At 34.1% G+C, this 22845-nt stretch overlaps 1 long non-coding RNA gene across 1 annotated transcript; it reads left to right on the top strand.

Annotated features, from left to right (window-relative positions):
* The first annotated feature begins 2420 nt into the window (after nucleotides 1–2420).
* On the top strand, nucleotides 2421–17678 carry LOC106075527 (uncharacterized). Its single transcript, XR_008775374.1, has 4 exons — nucleotides 2421–2575; nucleotides 3704–3782; nucleotides 5947–10833; nucleotides 12318–17678. It is a non-coding gene; the product is annotated as an uncharacterized LOC106075527 (long non-coding RNA).
* The last annotated feature ends 5167 nt before the right edge of the window (nucleotides 17679–22845 follow it).

The raw sequence follows: 22845 nt of genomic DNA, 5'->3' as shown, positions 1-22845 counted from the left end.
ATTCTTAAATCATAGGATATGTTTCCCTTTCCTTGCAGTTTTAGACTCATCTCATTTAATTTCATTGTTATATCCACCAAAAAGTAAAATGCTTTTCAATCATTTGTCTTTTTCTAATTCAGGGAGATTAATGCATTTTTTTTTCATTTAGGAATACATTTAATTCATTCAACCACAAAGCAAAATGTTTCAACCTTTGAAAAGCCATCGCACTTTATTAGGAAGAAAGAGGTCGGAATACTGAGTCTCCGTTTCGTTTAAGAATTATTTAAACCAGTGATACCCAAAATACGGCCCACGGACCAGATCTGGCCCGCGACGTGGTTCCATCCGGCCCGCCGAAATGTCGGCACAAAATGGAGAATATCCCCCTTCAAAAAAAAAAAAAGTTGAAAAATGTATCTTTACCTACTTTAGGGCTCTCATATATTTTCTCAGATGGATTGGTACCATGACCTTTAACGTTTGTGCGTTTATGAACTGGGACTAGATGTAGAATCTACCAGGAAAAGTGGGTGGATCTTTACTTTTTTTGTGTGGAACATGATAATAAGTCAATATCTTTGATTTATAAAGAAAGTGTGGCTTTTTAAAAAAAAAACATATAATAAGGCATTTTAAATTAAATAACATGGTTCATCCTTGGTTTGAACCACGAGTAAAAGATTGAATAACATACTACAATTAGTGATTGTAGGATCGATGGGAATATTCATTAAAAAAAAGACAAAAAAATGAGTCGGTTTTAAAGATATCTACACTGTTGCTAACATTTTAAGAAGAGAAACGGGGCAATTTTCTGACGCGTAAAAAATATAATCGTCAACTAAATCCAAGGGGTTCTGGTAAAATAGATTCAGAACAATTTCATTTAGTTTTTGTAACTTTTCGGTCATGTGGCCCGCGAGAAGAGGGTTGGAAATTTAAATGGCCCGCAGGTCGAATTAGGTTGGGCATCACTGCTTTAAACTGATGATGGTAGAGTGCTTTTCAAAAGATGATATTAAAAATCTTGATTACTAAATTTATGACGTCAACCATTTCGGTGGGAATCTTTTTAGGCATAAAGCACTTCGGAATTACACAGTGATACGTAAGGATTTCATTATTTATTTTTATCATTGTTGACCCTTTATTTTTTCCTGTCATATTTCTGGCTTCATCAGTTGCTATTTAAACGAATTTATTTAAATCGATCTTATTGTCATCAAGGTATTTTTCCATGGCATTCGCTACATCTTCTCTAGTTTGTCACGAGACAAGTTCATCTTTTGGACCTTGGGAAGACATTTACCAAACAAATAGGGCTACTTGTGTCGTGTCTTTTATGTGGCAAGTGATAAGACAGAAAAAAAGTTGAATATCTTCCACCTGCTAATAAGTTACATTTGAAGACATTCTTGCTATTGCTGTTGTGTTTTAGCGAAGAGTGGCAAATCTTTTTTTTTTTTCAAGATTTCTGGTTTGTTTTTGAAATCACGAAACAGTTCTTGAGATGCAGGCAGGAAGCAGTCTTTGACATACTCACCATCTTTAAATGGTTTGCCTTTTTTTTCAACTTCTAGTGGTACGGCAAAGCTTGCCGGATTAGCATTGCTTGTAAATTGCTTCTAACTTTGAGAAGATAATTCGCTTCTAACTCATTTACTTGAAACAACAAACTATACGTCACAGCTAAAGCGAGTGGTGAAAAAGGACAATTCGTCTTGCGTCAAAAGAGAATTATAACCTACATAGAAACATACGGCGACATTCGAGAGCTTCCGACATATTGACAACAGTGACGACGCGTGTACTGAGAGAGGGGTGTGGTGAAAAGCGAACACAAGCGGCTAAGAGATCGAATCGGTGCATAATCTTCGTTAAACTATTTAGAACAATTTTTAAAACATGTTTCGATAAAATAAATAATATTTGCGTATGGAACTAAAGAGCAGCGGCTTCACATCCAAAGAGCCGCATGTGGCTCGCGAGTCGCAGGCTGCCGACCCCGGGCCTAGGCCTATGATGCAAGGCAGAGGTCACTTGAAGTTTGCATTCAAAAGATGGGACCGTAATTATTGTTGTGTCCTGCTATCGCGCGCGAACGCATACATGCACGCACGCACATACACAAACACACGTACACACACGCGTGGGATGCATGCAAAGAAAATTTAAAAATGTAAAGATAATCTTATCTCCCTTATTCCCCATTAAACAAATAAAATAAATCTTATTGAAATAGATAACCAATTAACCGTCTACTGTAGAAGCAGATTACAACTATTTTCTCCAAAAACAAAATAGCACAGTGTGAAAGGGATAACTTTACTTCGTTTAAAACTATTAACATAAAAAAAAGCAATGTTCCGTCATATAAAAAAAAAAAAAACGGGTTCTCGGCCTAATTTCACTGCAGCTGTTTCTTGCCAATGACAAACTATAATCTGTACATTCTTTTCCTAGAAAAGTTTATCTCCAGGACAAAGTTTTTAAAACGTGGTATAAAATATTTGAGGTCAAATTTATAATTCACATTCAGTTATCTATTTTTGTAAAAGTTCATGTGTATTCTGTTAGTTAAATACTTTTAGTAAGTAAACTTTTTAGATTATTCCTATATCTTTTTTTTTAATTCCTAGATAGACAGAATGTAAAGAATGTTAAAGAATGTTACATTTTACATACCTTATTACTTACTTATTCTGCATGTGAGTTTTAAGAAAAGAATAAGGCAATATTAGAGAATGACTTGTCTTTGAGTTCCATGATAATAAAGAGTAGAACTGCTACCTACATTCTATGCTAAAATTATACGTCCAAATATGCAAACAAGAATATTTTAAATTAATGATTTTTTTTTTTTAAGCCATTAGCATAATACGTTAAACTTAGAGTAACTATAGTGTAGTGATAAACTTATAATAAAATAAATTTAAAATTCGTTGGAGTTGCCATATCCAATGAAAACGACAATGTAGATGCAAGCTCTTCTTAAGTGGAATTTCGTGTTCTGTATATTACTGTATATAAAACTTGATGGCTGGTCGTATGATAAACGCAATAAAGTAGAATAACGTTATCAGACTGTATGAGTATGTGCTAATGGCAAATAAAAAGGTGAAAGAGCTCTTACAACATAAACATTAGTTTACTAAAAAGGTTGTCAAAAAATGTATAATTTCCCTACTCTAAAATATGAGTGAGTTTGTGTGCTAAAACTAAAAAAAATATGAATAACTACTAAATAATATGCCATAACAGTAAAAACAGAGGCGCATAGTTTCACAACTTCAACAGAATGAAGAACATTACAAAGAAGTAGGGCATCTTGTTTAACTACTCCAAGGCATTGAGCTCTTCTGAGGAGACCCACTTTTCCAAAGAATAGAGACCTGTTGCCTACATTATTGTGATACACCAAATGTTTGTATGTCTCTTATGTATTTAAATTATACACTGGTCATATTGTCATGTAGTGTCTAAATTGTATCAAATTTTACTCTGCCCTCTAGCACCCAAGAAAAACTTAAAAACGAAGTCCAATTTGTAAAAATGTTTAAAATATATTCTTAATATACATATTTAATAACTTTAAAAAATAGTTTATTGTTATCAATATCAAATTTAAAATATATAATCTACTTTCTCTGGAATTGCCTGTATCTTATTTTCTTATATATATGTAATACATATGAGATGTTTTCTACCTATGTAACAGATCTGCAGCAGTAACGACTTCAGAATTAAAGCGCGTATCAACTCTAGTATCGTCTTAAGTCAACAACAATGTCTGCAAGGTTAGTCGTCAACACGATGTGATTTAGTTCATGCAATTATTACTTGACCTTAAAACAAGTTTACATTTTTCGTTGCCTTATCCTGACATTTTGTGCAATGCTTATATCAACACACCATGTCTGCCTCTCTGGTAAAAAGTTTCAACACTTATTTTTTCTCCCATACCCGTTCTCGGATTAACTTGAACCTTTGTACAGCTATTAACAGGGATCAATAAAACCACAAATTAGTTAATGTATAACTGGTAGTTTATTATACTTAGTGATACCTACAATGAGACATGTTCGAACTTGTCCCCTTAGATACTTGAACACGTTTGTTTCTTCCTCAACCATTCTCAAATCGAGTTGAACTTTAAATACTTATTTTTTTACCTAACAAAACACGAACCAATTTTTTAACTTCATACAATCAATGTGTTAAGTATTGTGTGTTTTGTTTTTTAATCGGAAAAGGGAAATAATAATTGATATTTATAGTTTTTAATTTAAAGTTATTCGCATTAGATAAAATTGTTATTAAAATAGTTGTTAATTATAGATTTTTATTGTTTGTGGTATCAAGTCGTTAGTTGAGCTTTGAATATAATATTATTGGCAACACTTTCATACGAGCATGTTTCTTCTTTTAATCCAGTGATTCCCAAAGTGGTCTATATAGACCCCCCAGGGGTCTACGAAGATATCCAGGGGTCTACGAAAGGGAAAAAATAAATTGGGGGTCTACGAGATGTCCATGGGTGTCTGCGAAAATGGATTTTTATTAAACAGGTCGTGACTTTAATTTTCACATCTCATGAATGTATTCCATACACTAATATATAATTTGTACCTTAGTTTTAATCATTTCAATATTTATCTTACTATTCAAAACGAAAAATTGTTATATTTAATTTCAATACTTATTTAAATAGCTTAATTTTTTCTACATGTGAAAAGAAGAAATGTAGATTATACAGCGCTGGTTATTTAAAATTGGGATTCATTTCTTCCTTGTCAAACAAGCAGTTGCCAAGTGCCTTTTTTTATGAAGATATGAATATAGGTCAATCAAATAGAGAAGATGATAGTTTGTGAGAGAGAAGACGATAGTTTGTGAACGTCTTAAACGATCTCTTTACTTATAGCCAAAATGGAAAACACAATATGTAAAACATTGATTTTACGAGCTGTTAAAGTAATTTTAAAAACTGTTTTACACAAACATACATCTGATATTATTTCAAACACATTTCTTTAAGCAACAATATAGTAGGCACTTCGGTGGTATGAGTTATAACAAAATCTTTTTATGTAATTCTTTGTAGAACGTAATCATCTTCTTTTTTGAAGTAACGTCTGTATTATATAAGATAAGATAAGATAAACAACATTTACAGTTTGGGATAAGCGGCCTCGCAGGCTCTGACAGGGTGTAGCGCTTTGTGCTGCATTCTGCCTGAGGGTCATCTGCTTCTTATTTTTCATCTGTGTTGACCCACAAAACAGTTCCCATGTTTAGGTATATCTGCAAGGCAGCAGAGGTTTGAATTCAGTTTTCCCCCTGCAAGGTGGGTTGCAAGCCAGGTGAATGAGTCCCTTCGCCCAAAGTTTAGGCTACTGGTTTAGACGCAAGTTAGTTCGCCTCTTGTCCTGGTTGAGAAAACAGTTCCGCTGACCCAATATTTGAGCCAGACTAATTAATATTTATTGTTTGAAGAACTACTTCTTAAAACAACAAAAACCAGATAACCAGAAAACAGAAAACCAGAAAACATGGTAAGGGGTCTACGAGACAAAAAAGGTTGGGAACCACTGTTTTAATCGATTGCAGTTTTTGATAGTTTGTAGTTCATAGTTTCTTTCTGAAAGTATTGAAACCTGTGTTTTCACCTGCCTGGGCTGATTTTGAGTTTGTGTTTCCACGCAAATTGTTTTTGTATTTATTTAGGCAACCTTTAATTCATAAAGACTCGTTTACGAGAAGATTGTCCTTACTCTAAAGTATGAGTAAGTTTGTGTGTTAAAACACAAATTTATTTATAACTGCTAAAGAATATGCCCTCACTGTAAACAACATAAACTAAAAAGAACAAACATGTACACTTATTTTGGCACACTCTATATTACTGAATTATATTTCTTGCACATTTTGTATCTTTTTTTTTTTTGTTTTATTTTACAGGAATATTGAAACAATAACAATTGCCATCGTTGGTAAAACTGGACATGGAAAATCCAGCACTGGGAACACAATTTTACGACAGCATGCCTTTGAAGAGACTCCAAATTCTTCCGATTCAACAGAAATTTTAGGGCTACGACGTGAATATTTCGACAACTACCTATTCAAAGTGTATGATCTTCCTGGAGTTAAATCGACTTCATTTTCCCATGATCACATAAATAGACAATTGCTTTCCCTTATGGACACCGCTTCCAAAATTGATCTTTTTATGTTTGTGTTTAGTTATAGATGCCATTTCACTGCCGAAGAAGAAGGATCATTGTGTGACCTTCAGAAAGTTTTTGGAAAACATTTTCTGAGAAATCACGGTATCATTGTGGTCACTCATGGAGATTACTGTAGCAAAGATGCTTCTGAAAGAAATATTACCCCAGATGAAGCCTTCAGACAATGGTGTGAAAATTCCAGAGATGAATTCAAGCGCATAAAGTATATGGTGAATAATCGACTATTGCTTGTTTGCAATAAAGGTTCTCTTGAAGATAATGATCGATTGGAATCGTCCAAAAAGATGCATGAAATGGCCATCAAAATGTTTAAGCAAAGAACACCGTACACAAAAGAAGAGTTTGAAAAAACTAATAGTAGATGTAACTTTTTATAAATAAGAGAAAATGTGTATAGCCAATATCCTTTTTTTTTATTAAAGAAACCATCTAAAAAAATAGATGAATTCTGTTTAAAAACAAAAGTATGGACAGCTACTTTAGATAAACATAAAATGCAGTACAGATTTTTACAGTGGGAAACACCAATTTAAGCTTCTTAAATAAATTTAAATAAAATATACATCATGAAGTTTAAATTGAAAAATAATGTTAAAGAATTCTATAACTATTTTTTTTATAACTTTTTATTAGTAAACTAAAATTTAACATAACGTTGAGTTTGTACCATAATAAACCACGACACTTACACACACACATATGACTTTATTGTGCCTTTAATTCAATTTTTATTATAATGACCCTGCAAATTTTAATCCAATGCAAGCAATGTACCGAATAGTCTCCGAATAGATTTTCATCAATTTCAGGACTATATATAAAACAAGGTTACAAAAGACAGTTTGTGTGGAAACACAAACTCAAAATCGGCCCCCGAAGTAGTCCACCCAGTTAGGCTTCAATATCTTTCAGAAAGAACATCCGAATGAAATTATATCAAAGACAAATGAGAGATAAGAATGGAGAAAAAAGGTCGACAGATCTTGTGTAGTGCCCCAACGGTCCCGCAGATCAAACAATAGGTGAAAGTGAATGTAAAGTTAGATGTGAACCTGGCCTAACTAGTTCCCCTTTCAGACCTTGTGGTCTATAGGGCAGATGATGTTCATCTGTTTTTGTGGCCTACGGTTAACGAGGGTGTCATGTAGCCAGCACAACGACCAACCGCCTTTACTTTTCCCCAACTAATGTCAGCTACCCATTAGAGCTGAGTAGACTCAGAGGCGCCCAAAGATTCCAAAGTTGAAAATCCCAGTCTTCACCAGGATTCGAAACCGGGACCCCCGGTTCAAAAGCCAAGCACTTTACCGCTCAGCCACCGCACCTCCTCTGGCCTAAATGATGTCTTATAATTGATCTAATTGTTTTGAAAAGGCTCAATCTCTTATTCTAATACTCAAAATAAAAATATAAAAGGCATTAAATTTTTGCAATATAAAGAAGTTCAGGAAAATGAACTTTACAAGATTATTATTTATTTTTAATTAGGTCTAACTTATAATGAATACTAATTAGCTTTTTCTCTTTAAAAAACTGCTTGCATAACTGATTTTAAAAATTAGATTTTTCGCTTTCAAAAAAAAAAAAAAGTAACCGTTGCATCAGAACTTTGAATGGTCTAAAATATTGTGATTTCGGATTTTCAATATCTTTTCTAGTTTACGAGATCTAAACGGGACGAACGGACAGACGGACAGACATTTCGCACAAAACTAATTGCGTCTTTTCCCCTTTCGAGGGCCGCTAAAATGCATTTTCCAAAGGCCTCAATGGAATGCTATATTCCTGTTATTTTGTTTAGTTTTTTTTCTAAGTATAAATATTGTATTGGTTTGATTTATAGTAATCGTTTATCTCACCTCTTTTGAATGTAGCGAAGTGATAATATATTTATATTCCTCTATCTCTTTCTCGAAAACAAAAGACTCTATATCTTTCTTATTAGTGATATTAGGATTGTTTGTTTTTTTTCGTTTTTTAGGACAACGTCTATAAGAAAGTGGAAATGACGTTAAAAAATTCACAATTGGGAAAAAAATATTTAAATTCCCTTACCTACGACATTATTTTATATGGCATGCGTCTCAAGTCTTAAGTAGCCCCTGACAACCAATCCAACTCCTTACATATAAATATCTAGGCGTTATCATTAATAAAAATATCTCATGGGAAGACAAGCGACTTTTTTTAAATATACAAACTCAATAGTTTTAAACTAAATTAGAAGATCCTAAATACTTTTTACAGCGCGTCTATACAAAATCTGCTAACATACGGAATAACTTGTTGCCAAGGCACCGCTTCATCTAACCTGTTGCGCCGTCTAGAAACCAGCATTACCACACTTAAAGGAACTTTGTTGAACAAAAGTGTCTAAGGAAAATCGAAACAGCCACCCGCTCCATCAGAACTACTTCAGGTTGTCGCGAAGTGGGCGACTACTGTCAATCAATACAGCAACAGAGCGGTACAAAAACTCGTTCGTACCTCACTCGGTCAGACTATATCAACGCCTCTCGTTGATCAGGAAACATGAAAAAGACCAAGATGCCTGTGTGTAGTCGCTGAATGAACTTTTTATGTTGTGTCTGTTCTATTTGTGTGTATCTTTCCGTTGTGTTCTTTATATGAGAAGAGAGTCCTTGCAATCACAACAAATTTTCAAAAGTATCAATAGAGCAGTCTTAGTCTTAGTCTTAATCTTGCCTTCACGTGTGACTCAGATATTTTGTCCTTCGGAACTGATTTCTATTAGAAAGTATTACTAGTAGAAAAGGGCCCATTAGCCTTGGCTAGCTACCCACCAAAAAGAATTAGAACTATAAAATCAAACATTTACTGGTTTGCAGATATACTCAAACATGGGAAAAGCTTCATAAATCAACCCTGTGGGAATCTTTTTGGAGCAACTCGAGCACATTGCCTCTATATATGAAATGTCTTTAAAACCTTTGGAGCCAGTGATCGACCCTTTGGTAGTTTGCAATACACAGTACTACACCCTGGCACAACCTCAACGCCACTGGCTCCGAACAGTACCGGCACTAGCTGTTTCTTTGCATACATCAGCTTCGAAAAGAGGGGGGAACTACCATTTTTGTGACATCGTTTGTACTATAGCAATGCCTAGGCATTCATCTCATTTGTCAGAGATGATCCATAATCGATAAATATTTCATTTTGTAAAAGATTAGAAAAAGAGACTATTGAATACACTAGAGGTTTAATTTTGTGATTCCGTTGTTTTTATTTTAAATATTTTTTTTATTAGACAATCTTTTACTCACCTGTGGGTCAAGTTAAACTTAGAAATTGATATATTTCTTTGAACACTTACATATTTCTATTTATTAAGAATACGAAAGTATTATCGACCTCTTGCCTTGTGTTATGTACTAATCCTATTGTATTTTTTTTTCGAGATAAAATATATATTCAATATTTCCTGGAAAATTAATTTATTGAAGCGTCTATCTCACCAAAGTAAATACAAAATATGAACTTCTTAAAGCTCTATTTCTTCACAGAAACAATATGATATCGGTTAGACATTTTTATTTTCTCAACACCTTTGAACATTTTTTTCAAGATTTTAGCTAAGTAACAATTTTTACACTAGGTAAAAAAATGTATTTTCCCTTAAACTATAAATAGGTCTTATTACAAAGTAAACTTTTTTTTTATAAATGACTGCATATTTTTCACCATTGTGATTGAACTTTTGTTTTAAGTTTTATAGCGTCACTAATAACTCCTATTTAAATCAGCCAAGTTATATAACACACAACAAAACACAATACACATTTAATGAGTTTGAAAGTTTAAAAATTCATATTAAACTCTGTTTTTAATGAATTAATTTTCTACCAAATTTACATTCATAAATTTTCCCTTCAGTTATATCGCTAAATAAGGAATATTTAAATGTTCATTAAATGACCTATGGATGGATGCTTGGTCGTGCGGTTTGCGCACTGGACTGTCGTTTGAATTTATCTATAGTCCTTGGTTTAAACACTGCATGCTCCCATCCACCGTCGTCCTGTGGGAAGTTTGGACTAGAAAGTAAACTATTTTTAAGTCTGAAGGAACATCCGAAATATGTAAAACATTTTACAAACAAACCTATAAAAGTATAACAAAAAACAGTTTTGTGTTGTATTTTATTTTTGAGTCTTGCGTTCATAACACATATTAACACTATATCAATCATTAGATGAATACCTTTGTACCGAAGCAATGTATTGGAAGAAGATGAAGACAGAAGTCAGTAGCTAATGTAATCACATCTGTAATATATAAAGGAAACAAAGCTGCTGGCTTTCTTTATTTATTTGTGGCCTATTGTAGCTTCAATATAATATATTTGTCCAATAGCTCAAAATCTTTTTTTTTACTAGGCTTTTGAATGTAATATCGAACCTAAGATAGAAATCGAAGTTTCCCCAGCGTTAATTTTCTTGAAAAATATTTCCATTTCGACATTCCTAGGAAAGCATATTACGAAAAGTTTTTATAAAAACCAGGTTACACAATTTCACTTTATGATATATCTTCATTAAGAGGACTATTGTACAATAGTTCACTAACACTTTTGGTATGTAGCCTACATAGAATAAAAAAATAAAATAAATAATTTTAATAAAAATTGTGTTTCGTTAATAGATTTAGTGCACACGATTTTCTTTAGTGTTTGAACATTAATGTATTTATTAACTCTTTTGTTTAAGTCCAAGTAGATAGTGGGTAAATTATCACTTTCTCGTGTGTTTTCTGCTTGACCACTGGATCACTGGAGTAGTAAGGGATTTGGGTTTCTGATTTTGGTGTCGAGGGCTATGCATTTGTCCTTCCATATATTTTTGTGTTTTGCAAGTGCTGCTGTGGACTGTAAAATTCTGGCCAGTAGTTCAGGTTTGGTTTCTTCTTGTGAGACAGTAATAATATTATAGCTTTTTAGCTTTTATATACTTTCATGCTTATAGCATGCTCAGAGCGCTTTTGGTCCAATCTCATTTGCGGACCAGTTGGGGGGGGGGGTATCTAGAAGTTGGTTTTCCGTGCTGCCTTTAGACGCTTAGTAAACACAACTCTGCCCGAGTTGGGTGTCGAAACTCGAGCCCCCTTCTAGGTAGCCAACTTCAAGCGCACTTGGCCTCTCGACCACGCTTCCTAACCGATAATGGCTCTTAGTTATTTAAAGCTATTAACACCTTGTCAGCTCTTATTATCATACCTCTGTCATAATTTGAGTTTTTGTAGGCATTTATGTGCATACCATATGCTGATAAAGTCTTGTCTATGCACATCCCCAAGTCAGCTAGTGCTTCTTCTGTCCCTGTTAGGCCACCTAGGGCATCCGCAAAGGGCAAGTTAGCAATTCTTCTTCCTCCAATGCTTACATTACCTTCATAGTCCTTGAGAGCATCTCTCATTATCCTTGTTAAGGAAGATATTGAGAAGTGTTCCTGAGAATTGACAGCCTTGAGTTACTATAACAGTGGTTTTAAACCAGTCCGAATTTCGATTGTTGATGTACACAGCACTAGTGGTCTCCATGTAGAGCAGGGGTTCTCAACCTGTGGATAGCGACCCCCTTGGGGGTCGATTGACGATTTACCAGGGGTCGCCTAAGACCATCGAAAATATGGATTGTTATTGTCTTTTCTTCTATTGCTGTGTGCGTGGGGGAGGGCGCGGCAGAATGGGGGATTGTTAAAAGGGTCGCCCAGCTTAAAAGGTTGAGAGCCGCTGATGTAGAGGTTCTGAATTAATGTTATTATTTTTTTTACGTTGTACTTTTCCATTGTTGCCCAGTGTTATAGATACTAATGATTGTTTAAGAGTCGATCGATGAGGAAGTATTTAGTGTTGTTATGCAGCCCCAGCTGCGACCTACAAATTTCACAACATCTAAGTCTCGTAATAAATTTAAAAAAAAGGATTTGCCATTTTATTTTAAAACATTTGCATAGCGATCTACTGAAATGTCCCTTGGTTTTTAATTTATTGAATTTTTTTTTATATTATATTTATTTACGTATGGTGTAATATTTTTATTAAAAATATTAACTTTTACAGAAAAATGCCAGAAATAATTATTGCACTAGTTGGTAAAACTGGACATGGGAAATCCAGCACAGGAAACACCATTTTAAGAAAAGTGGCGTTTGAACACGATCGTTCGACAACGTTTACTACGGAGATTTTAACATTACAACATGCTGACTTTGAAAATTATAAAGTCAAAGTTTATGACTTACCTGGTTTGGAATCACAGTTTATTTCTCAAGAACATATTACACGACAGATATTTTCGCTTATGGAAGCCGCTAAAAAAATCGATTTGTTTATTTTTGTGTTTAATTACATAAATCGCTTTACCCGTGAGGAAGAAAATGCATTTTCATTTTTACAGAAGCAATTCGGTCATGATTTTCTTACAGAACACGGCATCATTGTGATCACTCATGGAGATCTTTTGAAAATCGAAGCTGCAGATAAGAATATGTCCTCTGAGCAGTTTTTTAGGAAGTGGTGCAATATTGCTGGAGATAAATTCAACAGCCTAATAAATATGGTCAGTGATAGGATACTTCTTGTTGGTAACAGAGGCTCATTTGAAAATAACAATGAAAGGATAGTGTCGTCCAAGAAAATTCATGAAATAGCTGTTAAAATGTTTAACAAGTCTAATCCTTATACAAAAGAAGAGTTTGACAAAATGCATAGACCTTGTGAAATTTTATAATTCAAAAATAAATAAATAAACATATACTCCTGGCTTATAGAGTTAAAAATAAATTAATAGATTACAACATTTGTTTTCCGTTGTGGTATTTAGAGATGTACAACATTTAATGTTATAGATATCGTTCATGACATTAGATTACAACATGAAATATTTTATCCGATTTTATAAATGAATAATCTGGTTTTGTTAGTGAAAAGCTAGTAGCATGCTTGGATTTAATGCTTTGTAAATATTTAAGAATATGGATGGGTGGAATTCAATAGTAAATATTATGCTTTGTAACTTATAACTTAACCTTAAAAATTGATGTTAAAAAGTGTATAATATTGGCTATTTTTTTGTTTCTGTTCAGAATATAAATCCTAGCATGAAAAAAATTAAATTCAAATAAATTAATCTGATATTAACTGTACGAATGTTTGCTTAAACAACAAATAAAGATGTACTTTGACTGATTGAATGAACTAATTAAGAGCGACAGCTTTATATGATCCAATCTTTCTTTTATAGTCCATGACAAATATATAAGAACAATTACACAATGTTCGATAATCAGACATACACAAATGTTCATTTAACAATATGCTTGCGTTGTTTCCCTTCCCTTTTATACACTTAAATGCGTCAATCGTACTAAAGTGTTAAAAACGCCATTTGACACTAGCACTCCAAACACTTTTCAATCACCTGGAACAGTAACTTTAGAAAAAAATGCGGAACTAGAAGATCTGAGTCTATAGACAGCAAGATTACAGAAAGACATATATTTATTTTTTTTTACAAAGCTTATATAAACTCACCCCGTCTATCAGTCTGTGTTATGTCTGTCTGTGTGTCTGTCTATGTGTGTGTGGTTAAAAGTGTGCACACGCCATTTTTATCACACCCAATATCCTATCGGAGGCGCGCTGGTTGAGTGGTAAAGCGCTTGGTTTCCGAACCAGGGGTCCCGGGTTCGTATCCTAATGAAGACTGGGATCTTTTATTTCGGGATCTTTGGGCGCCTCTAAGTCTACCCAGCTCTAATGGGTACCTGAAATTAGTTGGGTAAAGTAAAGGCGGTTTGGTCGTTGTGCTGGCCACATGACACCCTCGTTTACCGTAAGCCAAGAAATAGATGATCTTTACATCATCAGCCCTATAGACCTCAAGGTCTGTAAGAGGAACTTTACTTTACAATCTCGTATCAAATTGAAATTTCGCACAATTATCTATTAGCATAGACAACACATGAATCAATAAAAAGTTGATAATTCGTAGATTAATAACTGGTAATCAATTATATTCTTTGATACCATAAGAGTAAAGAAATAATTTGATATTTACAGATATGACTACATTTCTTGGGTTTAGTCTCCTTAAACAATTGTTAATGCTAGGTCTCGCTCACACATTCTCCTATAAATTATTTATTGTAACTAACAAAATATGAATCAATAAAAAAAATATTCAATTAAATAGTTAATATCAGGTGACCGAGCCTCGCTCGGATGAATAATTTGTTAAGGAAGGATAAATACCCGAAGTCATTTTGAGAATATTTTTGTACCAGGTGGCCGAACCTCGCTCTGTTAAATAATTTCGGAAGGTTATATACCCGAAGTCATTTTGGGAATATTCTTGTAATTACGAAAATGAACGATCGGATAAAGACTACTAATCTGAAGAGTTGTTTTAGTGTTCTGTTAGTTCTAATTGTAGGCCTAATTGTACATGTCGATTAAATTTAAAGTCTTTTAAGTCCTCCTACAGTCTAGACAAACTACAGCTCACGTCCGTCTTATAGTTTTACAATCCATCTTTTGTGTAAAACTATTGTAGGCTTACTATTATTGGCTTGGAAGAAAGTCTTTGCAATGTAACTTCTCTACGTTATAGGGTAAAACATGCACTTAGTCACAAAGTAAAATGGCGCATTTTTTCTTATTAGACTTAAATCATGGCATTAGTTTTCTAAAGAAACGTTTCCGTGGGGCACCTCTGTTACGCCAAACAATAGGCTCGTTACCCATACGGGTTACGTGCCCTGCCCAGCCTGACTGTCGGACTATAGGAAGTTCATACCGGCTTTTGCCATCCATCCATCCTAGTGGTGCTATGGCCTGCTTTTACACATCCATCCATTCAGATCTCTCCTGGCCCTAACTCCAAGCTTTTTACCGAGGTTTATAGTTAAATCAAAAGAGGCTGCAGTGTACGCAAACTCGTTGACTGCTAGATGGATATCATGTTTAGTGTGAGCAAGTAAGGCGTAGAGAAGTTGTGTTATGACCATTTCCTTTGTTTTGGTACAGGAGAGGTAGACACTGAAGCATGAACACATGGTAATAATTCACCAGCAAAATAATAATAAAAATAAGGCTTGTCTTAGAGTCCGAAAATTAATGAGGATTGCAGCTGTGACCTACATATCTTGCCACATCCAGGGCAAGCATAACCATTGTCCGCGATGCTCGATTAAGATTTTCTTTTAGCGTCTGCGTCTGTCCTCGGCAGCAAATTTTCTTTTGGTCTCAAATGTGTATCCGCGGCCTTTGTATAGAGGGAATTCTTTAAGTCCGACAGTTACGCTGGACAGAGCAGTATCCTGTATGGAAGACGAATCTCAGACGAACGCATGCCAAAGGCAGTCTTTTTTGGTGAGCTAAAAAGTGGTCGACGTAACACCGAAAGACCAGCTTATGGCGCAAACTTGACTTAGCTGACATAGAAGAGAGCACATGGTTGCATGCAACCTCAGAACGAGACAGCTGGAGGTCACCAGCAAAATAAACAACAAAGTAAAAGGTATCTACACCGCTCTACACAATTAAAGTGTAAACAACTTATTAAGCACTTAAAACACAATAACTAATCATATATGGGCACATTTAATTTCATTACTTTTCTTTCATAGTTCTATAATAAATCAATCTACAGTAATATGGTGCGCAAATGTTTAATTAGGTCTATTGATCCTTTAAAACTCGTTCTTGTTTGCAAAGAAATATTTTAGTATACTGCGGTAAGCCTAGTGACGTAAACAGCGTTTTTCCCGTTTACGTCATGGAAAATTTTCATTCATAAAACATTCTAGCCAAAATTAATTTTTCGATAATGAGGCATTTTCAAACTGATATAACGGTCGACCTCGAGTTTTCCCGATGTGGCCAATGAGTTGAGAATTTTTTTCTCACTAATATGCACATACCTTGAAATTTTAAAGAAAATCGTTAGAGCCGTTTTCGAAATAAAATTTATATATATATATATATATATATAAATATAAATATATATACATACATACATACATACAAGAATTGCTCGCTTAAGAGTATAGGATAATTAATTTGCTTGTTTGATATCAAATAACGGAAATAACATGTACATTATTGATAGATATAGTTTAAAGAGGAAGGGTCCTTGCCTTTAGATAAGCATTTTTTTGTTAAGATTTTTTTTTAATATGATATATTACATGGGTCTAGGAAACTGTGTGCTTTATTACTTATTATACTTTGTTTTTGTTTTCTAATGAATGCATATTTAAGCATGATACATGTTTTGAAACAAGACCTAGCTTTTCTTTACGGTGTTAATGGCATCCACACTGTATCTTGTATGGATAAATAAAACAGTAACTCTCAAATAACGAAATCAAAATAACACAGGCGAAAGTCCAACAATATTTGTTAGTCAACGCAGATTGTAAATGTCGAACAAGAAGTTTAATAATATCGGATGGAGCCGTAGAATGTCGTGAAGCTAATTTCTCAACGTCTATAAAAACTGTTTCTCTTTTAAGCCGTCGGAAGTATTCTGTTTACATTTCGCTATTTTTCCTAAAATCCTATTCTTGTCTTTACTAGTCGCGTCATTGTCTCTAAGTCAAAACTATCATTTTGTTTGAAACAGGTAATCTAAAAATAATCGTGCCATAACAACGATGATTATGTAGGCAAGGCTAGTTAAGACTTTTTTAGTGCCAATGAAAACAATATGAGAAGCAGATAAGAGAAGCTAGGTTGACTCTTAATAGTGAATTGTGTCTTACAATATGGTTGAAACATGATCTTAAGGTCAGTTTTTAATACTTATGTATTTTTTATATCTCTTTTGACAGCCAGTGCTGACTTGTAAAAGTAGATATTCATTTGTTTTCTTTTTTATGGTAACTTATACCCTCCAGTTTTCTGTAGCCTTTACTCTAGGCCAGCAGTTCTCAACCTTTTAAGCTCGTCGTCCCCTTTTTACAACCCCCCACTCTTCTGCGACACCCACCCACCCACATTTGCACAGCAATAGAATAATTGACAAAAAACAATCCATTTATCGATGGTCTTAGGCGACACCTGGCAAATCGTCAATTGACCCACCAAGGGGTCGCGACCGACAGGTTGAGAACCGCTGCTCTAGGCTTTAAGTATTCTTTCAGCGTCAGAGTCTATCTTTCACAACTATGTCCATTTTGAATTTAGCATTATTATTGGATTTATTTTAAGTTATAAAATGTAATAAAATACACATATAGATGAACATATTGAAATAATCATGCATAGTGACTGTACTGGTGTTGTTGATGTCAAACATAATATAAATAAGATGAATTGTAATATCTGGTGTCGAGTCAAGCCTGTTTCTATACTTTTACTTTGTTGTAACATAATAATAAAATAGAAAAACATTAAAACATACTTTAAAAAATCAAAGGTTATATTAAGTGTTTATGTATCAATTAGTTTGGATTAGTAATGTATTTATGTGTAGTGGGAAGCGTGGTCAAGAGGCTAAATACACTTGGCTAGGCTTGGCTACCTATGAATGGGGCTCGAGGTTGGACACCCGACTTGTGCAGAGTTTTGTTTACTGAGCGCCTAGATACCCTCTCTCCCCACTGGTCCACAAATGAGATCGGACCAAAGCGCTCTGAGCATGCTATAAGCATGAAAGTAGCGCTATATAATAGCTATAATTTTTTTTTATTTATACTCACTTGGAAGGTTTAAAGTCTCTATTTCGAAAGCCCAGGAAAGAAACCCTGCCGTTGTCTGTAAAACATACATGTCATCGTCAGGTCAAGATACGAGGTACAGTGCCTTCATACCTCTGAAAACTGAAATTCTATTTTAAAGGGCTATACTGCTGCAGATCTGCCACAACGTCATAAAATTTAGAAAAATTTAGGTTGGATTTTCCCTCAATTAGAACGATTGGTGTTTATTGATTTTAACAGTAACATAATATTTGTTGGGCGTCAGAATTGTTAATACTGTCACTAGTAACCTCTAGTTTTCTTGCAAATAATTCTACAACCTGTCAGTTTACTTGAATTATAAACCCGTTGGCGAATCTTGAATTATGTTGTTTTAGAAGTACTTTAAACTTAACAAGTTATATTATCGAACAGTATGATGCTATTTTACTTACAAAGCAACGTTTGAGTAAGCAAATTAAAAAGTTGTTTATGATAACTAACAGCAGATCAGGTGTAGTAAATTTACACCCACTGATATAAAAACAGGTAAATAGCCTTTGCAGTAATGTGGAGATATGTTGGGATGATGGGGTAAATGTCTCTAGATATATGCAAATATACACATAGACACGTCTAGATGGTAGTTTAAGTTTAAATGACAAAGCAAAACGTCATACCATTTCTGTCTTTAAGTATAAAAAAAAAAAAAGAAAACCTGTTCAGGTGATGTTAAGTCTGTTTATTATTTTAATTAAACTATTAGCCAACATCAATCCTTATAAAGCATCTGGACATGATGGTATTCCAGCTAGATTACTAAAGACCTAAGCAATGAGTTAGCACCAGTGTTCAAAATACTTTTTCAGGCATATCTCTACCCACAAAAATGTCAGTTATTAAGAGTAACAAAAAAATATAAACAAATTAATTCTACTTATCTTATTCAAAGTGGTAAACCAGTAACAAAGACTAAAAACGCAAAATACCTAGGTGTTATAATAAATTAAACACTGTCATCGAATACCTATATTGATGAAGCTATCAAAAAATCAAACAAAACATTAGGTTTTATTAAAAGAAATTTCTATAAATCAAATAAGAACATAAAACTAAAATGTTATTTAACCTTGTTTAGGCCAATTGGATGCAGATGTTCATGGCTCTTACTTTCAATCGCCCCATGAGGCTCCTTGCCATTCTGACTGAGGGAGGATGCAGGCTGTTGCTATGTCCTCAAATCTCAGTAGATATGAGTCAATGCACTCATTCTGGCTCTCGTCAAATGGAAACATTCTGTCTAATTGTTTGTATTAGTCAAAGTGTTCCTCCTTTTCATTTTGCTGATCTTTGTCTTTCTTTAAGTTTTAGTTCTAGTTGTAAGAATTCTATTCTTCTACTATCTTCTTCTTTCCTTATACTATCTTCTTCTTTCCTTCTTATATCTTTTTCTTTCTTTTTGGCTTCTTCCCTATTAATTCTTTTGTCTTCCCTTTCTTCCTCCGGTGTTATTTTTAGTGTAATGAACTTTTCAACTTCTTCGCCTTGCAGGCCATTTTTCTTGCCCGCTTCTCTATATATTTGTATATCAACATTTTCACTTACCTGTGCCTCGTCGTATCTCGTCGATGTCGCCAGTTGTGAAGAAACAAGTCCTTTTAAGTATAAAGTACCTTTTAATGGTGAAGCATTTCAACATAACATATACAAGGCAGACATTATATACAGAACAACTCCACTAGATGGCTTCCTTCTTCTTGTTTACAACACACTCCTGACTTCCCGCAAGTTCCCTAACTCTCCGATCCCCAACACTTGACCGTGTGTCACGGTGGACCACACATAGCAACCGTGTCACAACAACTAGAGTAACACCTTTAGTAAAATTTACTAAATTTAGAAAACCTTCAGGACAAAAGGCTTAAAAGTAAATTAGCAATTATACATAAACTCATTAACCGTCCATAATCCATAATCTTCAAATACAAAAACAAAATTTTATAAGATACTCAGTGTCACAGCAAAACAAATAACTCAATCTACTTATAACTCGATAGAAACTACCTTAAGTCTCGATACGTCTTGGAGACCCTAGTTCAGCTGTAGTTAACGAAATAAAACAATTAAACCACTAGATCAAACACTGAAACTTTAATCAGCTTTACTGCATATCACACACGCTGTTCTCTCTCTGACAACAAAACACACTTCCGGTCATTCGCGAAGAATGTAAAAATAGATTATACATACATACACACATTCATCTGTGACACTCAGAAAGATACAAAGATAGAGGCACATTCCTCGTTCCATATGCTGGGACAAATTTCTACAAGTTCTCCTTCTTCCCTAGTGCTATTAGAACGTGGAATGGGTTGCCTAAGCTAGCCAGGAAAACCGGTGACTTGGCAGAATTTAAGTCATTGGTTAATATGCATGACTGAATGCATGACGTGTAGGACGTAATCATTTTCTTTTTTTGAAGTAACGTCTGTATTATATAAGATAAGATAAGAAGATAAACCATTAATACAAGTCTATGGCTTAAATATTCCTGGTCAATTGGTCAATTGGTGACTTCGATTTGGGACGCCTTTGAGTTTATGTGAAACACAAACTCTCTTTGTAATCATGTTTATTTTTAATTACATTATATTCTATTTTTATTTATTAATGTTACATTCTTTTTGTAAATTGAATAAAAAAAATGAAATATTCTTAATTCCATACTTTCTACGATTATGATGGATTAGAGTATAAAATGACCAGATGATAAAATAACCATTGCATAAAGTAACCAGGGGATGAAGTGACCAAAGTTGAAATGACCAGGGATAAAATGACGGAGAATAGAGTGACCGGAGATGAAATGATGGGAACCCTCTCTGTCCTTTGCCAACAGACCTGTCCTTTTTTAGTGACCCCGAAAGGGTACAAGACGCTCTTAGTTTTGTGTGAAATGTCTGTCCATCTGTCCATCCGTCCCGTTTAGATCTCGTAAACTGGAAAAGATATTAATTTTTTAAATCAGTTATGCAGGCAGTTTTTTAAAGAGAAATAGCTAATTAGTATGCATTATAAATATGACCTAATTTAAAACGAATAGTAATCTTGTAAGTTTCATTTTCCTAAAAAAAATTACAATGGCGGAAATGGTTTTTTTTTTTTTTTTTTTTTTTGAGGATTCGAATAAGAGCCTTTTCAAAACAATGACATTAATTATAAGACATCAGTTAGGCCAGAAGAGGCGCGGTAGCTAAGCGGTAAAGCTCTTGGCTTCCGAACCGAGGGTCCCGGGTTCGAAGACTGGGATTTTCAACTTCGGAATCCTTGGGCGCCTCTGAGTCCACCCAGCTCTAATGGGTACCTGACATTAGTTGGGGAAAAGTAAAGGCGGATGGTCGTTGTGCTGGCTACATGACACCCTCGTTAACCGTAGGCCACAAAAACAGATGAACTTTACATCATCTGCCTTATAGACTACAAGGTCTGAAAGGGGAACTAGTTAGGCCAGGTACACATCTAACTTTGCATTCACTTGCACCTATCCTTTGATCTGCTGGACCGTTGGTTAACTACACAAGATCTGTTAACCTTCTTTCTTCATTCTTATCTCTCATTTGTCTTTGATATAATTTCATTTGGATGTTCTTTCTGAAAATATTGATGCCTGCCTGGGTGGATGACTTCGGGGGCCGATTTTAAGTTTGTGTTTCCACACAAACTGTCTTTGTAACCTTGTTTAATTTTGTCTTTCCATCGAGTTAGACAAAGAAATCGTTAGGAAGACAACACCAAAGAAAGGAAAGGCCAGTCACTAGAAGTAATTCTACGTAAGGCAAAAGACAAATGAGGAATAGAGGAAGACGATCGTCAGATATTGTGTGATTCTCCACGGTTTAACATACAAAAAGATAGGTGAAAGAAAAAATATATACACATACTGTTAAGACGTTGGAGTGAACTAAAAGCAATAACTCATTAACCGTCCACTATAGAAACAGTTTACATCTATTTGCTCCAAAAACAAAATAGCAAGTTGTGAAAGAGATAACTTTACTTCGTTTAAAGTTAGTCACAAAAAAAATCTATGTGCATCATATAAATAGACACATATTCATTTGATCGCTGAGATGTTTCGTTATCAGTTTTAATAAAAAAAAGTCATCTCGGCCTATTTTCATTTTACTACAGTTGTTCCTTGCCAATGACAAATCATAATCTGTACATTTTTTTCCTAGAAAAGTTTATTTCGCGGACAAAGTTTTTAAATCGTTGTATAAATTTATAATTCATATTAAGTTATCTATTTTGTAAAAGTTCATGTGTATTCTGTTCTTTAAATACTTTTCGTAAATAAACGTTTTAGATTATTCCTACATCTTTTTTTTAAATTCCTAGATAGACAGAAAGCAAAGAATGACATATGAAGTGATTACATTGAACTTATCAATTGTCGATGTTGACTTTTTACTTTTAATTCTAGAAAAAAAAATTAATTAAATAAAGGTTAAATATGTTATTTTTCTAAGATTTCATGTAAAATTTAATACACTAAATACTTAGCACTGGGAACGAAATTTTACGACAGAATGCCTTTGAAGAGTCTTCATATTGTACCGATTCAACAGAGATTTTAGGATTACGACGTTAACATTTCGACAACTACCTATTCAAAGTTTATGATCTTCTGGGAGTAAAATCGACTTCATTTTCCCAAGATCACATAAATAGACAATTGCATTCCATTATTGAATCCGCTTCACAAATTGATCTTTTTATGTTTGGGTTTAGTTATAGATGACGTTTCATTGCCAAAGAAGAAGCATCATTGTGTGACCTTCAGAAAGTTTTTGGAAATGATTTTCTGAGAAATCACAGTATCATTGTGATCACTCATGGAG

The sequence above is a fragment of the Biomphalaria glabrata genome, chromosome 16 (assembly GCF_947242115.1).
Source record: "Biomphalaria glabrata chromosome 16, xgBioGlab47.1, whole genome shotgun sequence".
In the NCBI taxonomy this organism is placed as follows: domain Eukaryota; kingdom Metazoa; phylum Mollusca; class Gastropoda; family Planorbidae; genus Biomphalaria; species Biomphalaria glabrata.
Note: the sequence above shows the minus strand (reverse complement) of the source record. Positions and strands in the feature narration are given on the sequence as shown.